The sequence below is a fragment of the Stylophora pistillata genome, chromosome 1 (assembly GCF_964205215.1).
Source record: "Stylophora pistillata chromosome 1, jaStyPist1.2, whole genome shotgun sequence".
In the NCBI taxonomy this organism is placed as follows: domain Eukaryota; kingdom Metazoa; phylum Cnidaria; class Anthozoa; order Scleractinia; family Pocilloporidae; genus Stylophora; species Stylophora pistillata.
This window is the reverse complement of record NC_142519.1, coordinates 52210737-52213829: the sequence shown is the minus strand read 5'-3', so window position 1 is coordinate 52213829 and position 3093 is coordinate 52210737.

Below are 3093 nucleotides of genomic sequence, written 5' to 3'. Positions count from 1 at the left end.
ACAACACGTGAGAAATTAGATAATTCGTAACTCACTGCGCGTCAATATCAACATTCAGGTATGCATAACTAGGATAGGATAGGATAACTTTATTTATACACGGTTTTTCCATCAGTTGACTAAGTGAATTCTATACTAGAAACCTATCTATCTAACTACAAAAATTATTTTGATAATAACAATTCATATAAACGAAAAAAGTAAAAAATTCTGCTTTTTATGGAGGCCGTGTCTAAAATTTACTTGAAGTTAAGATCTTACTTTAAGATCTTACTTTAAGATCTTACTTTAAACTGTGGCGATTTAATTTAGATTTGAAATCAGTCAGCGAAGACGCTTGTCTTAGGTCTACAGGTACGTTATTCCACCATTGAGCTCCGCTGTACTAAAAACTTCTCTTGAGATAGTCGGTTCGAGGTTGTGGAAGAACTAATTTGTTTTCGGTATTCCTTAAACGATAAGCACTTACACTGTCACGATATACGAATTTTGATCTCAGATAATCAGGTGACATACCATGTAATGTTTTATACATTAGGATAGATTTCTGTTCCAATCTTTGATGGTAGAGTCTTCGCCACCCTAGCGCCCGGAACAAATCGTCCAAATTACTATCATAGCTCGCTGACATTAGGATGCGAGCTGCCTGATTTTGCAACCTTTGTAGTTTTTCACAAAGGCCTTTGTTACAGTTTCCCCACACTACGTTACAATAATCAAAATGTGGTTGAATAAGGCTATTATAAACTTTAATTAAAACATTCAATGGAGTGAGATGCCGAATTCGTTTAATCGCACGAATGGCACAAGCTATCTTCTTAGAGATGTCTTGAATATCACACTCCCAATTTATGTTTTGATCGACATAAACTCCAAGGGATTTAACGGAGGTTACTTGTTCGATTGCGCTTTCGTTTATAATAAGAGAGAGACTTTCCGTAAATTGTGATAACTTCTGCCTTGATGCAATAAGCATGATCTCAGTTTTTGTCATTTTCAAGTTTTTGTCATATTCAACTATCATCTACTTAAAATAAGGTCAATTCTGAGTTGTTATCGAAGACTCCATATGGTAGCTCCTCTATCTGGTTGTATCTTAAGTCCCTGAATGGAGGATGTATCATTGAGTAAAGTCGAGTGTTTCACATCTTGTCCTGTTGTTGTATATTTCTTCTCTGTCCCTCCCCCCCTACTTCATTGCCCCCTCGAAAAACGAAGAGTTGAAATGCTTACAATTGATATTGATATCTATTATATAGATACTGATTAAATACCAGGATTTCTCCTTTTACTAAAAAATCATTTCTTCACCGCACGCAGTGAAGATACTATTCTTGTCTTCACGTGTGAGGATATTGGTGTGGCCATGGTTACCAACATAATTACCCAATTGCTGTTTCGAAAATGAATAAAAAAAGTTGTGTTTTATGTGAAAATTTCATCAGTATCTATATAATAAACAGAGCATTACATGGCCGCTTGGGGATACGAGTTTTATCTTCGAGTGCTGAAAGTATCTCTCACGAGTGAGCGCAGCGAGTGAGCGCATCAAGCGTGTGATGGAATTTGTATTAGTCCCTTTAACATGCAATATCTTTAACCCAAATTATGAAAAGATGAAACGGATCGACTTTCTTAGTGATCATGACGAGTCGAGTCCATCCGTGCAAATCATGTCGATACGTCAACATTGAATACTTCAAGTTAACGCTTAAGTGTGTATTGTCTTTTTTGGGTAATCGACTCCCGGCGAGACAGATCGACTTTCTTAATGACGAGTCGAGTCGATCCGTGCGAGTCCACATTTTCTATCTCTGTATTCTCTATAATATTCTGAAAATGGACTTCTGGCCTTTTCACGCTCCTCACGCCCTTGAGATCAAACCTGGTTACTGTTGTAAAGATCTATGCCTTGACAATAAAGGAGTATCAAGGTCCAAAATGGTGAATGACTGAAAAATTCAGCAATATACTAATGTTTTCCGATATCTGGAAACGGAGGGCAAATTCTCAGAAAAACTCTAGAAAAGCACTATGTTCATTGTATGTTATCCAACAACAGAAAAATGCCAATGAATAACTTGTTTTCCTAAATGTTTTCCTATAGTTTTCCTGTACGCGCAAACCCTGCATTTTACAAGCGTCCTCCCACAGAATAACTAAAGGTTAATGCCATGAAAACATGATGTTACTTTGTGATTGCTTTCCTACTCCACTAAAACGCTAGTGTATAGCTTGTTTTCCTGAACGTTTTACTATGGTTAACCCGAACGCACGAAAGCTGGATTTCAGTCTCCAAGCGTTTTACCGCAGAATCACCCACAGAATCATGATGTTTGTTGATTGTTTTCCTGCTCCACGAAAACGCTAGTTTATAGCTTGTTTTCCGGAACCTTTATTTATAGTTTTCCCGAGCACGCATATTTATTAACGAACGTGATTAAGCCATGAAAGATTGTTGTTCGTCTATTGTTTGCCTGCTCCGTAGAAACACTCGTGAACAGCTTACATTGTTTTCCTATATGTTTTTCTGTAGTTTTCGTGAGCGCACAAGCGCTGCATTTTCCGAGCGTTTTCACACAGAACTACTTATAGTGAACGACAAGAAAACGCAATGGTCGTCCATTGTTTTCTTGCTCCAAGGAGAGGCTAATGAAAAGTTCGTTTTCCGGAACGTTTTCCTGCTGCTTTCCTACGCGTCAGAACAATGCATTTTTTAAGTGTTTTATCCGAGAAACGCTGACGGTCAACGCCATGAATATAAGATGTCCGTCGATCGTGATCATTATTTCCTGCTCTTTATCCTGCTCCATGAAAACGCAAATGGATATCTTGTCTTATATTTAGAATATTGACCACGATTGCGTCATTTGAGGCAATTCAGTTATTGGAGCCGTGTGGATCATTTGAGGAAATGGAGCTTATTGGGTCCTTTCAGGCAGTTGGGTCACTTACACTAATTGGGTCGGACAGCTATTAACCAAGCGGCGGTAAACGCAAGAGTGCATGCCTTGCACGAATTTACCGTTGCAGAAAACATCGGGAATTGCATGTTTTCGACTGGCTCACTCCAGTGAACATAACGTTAGAATA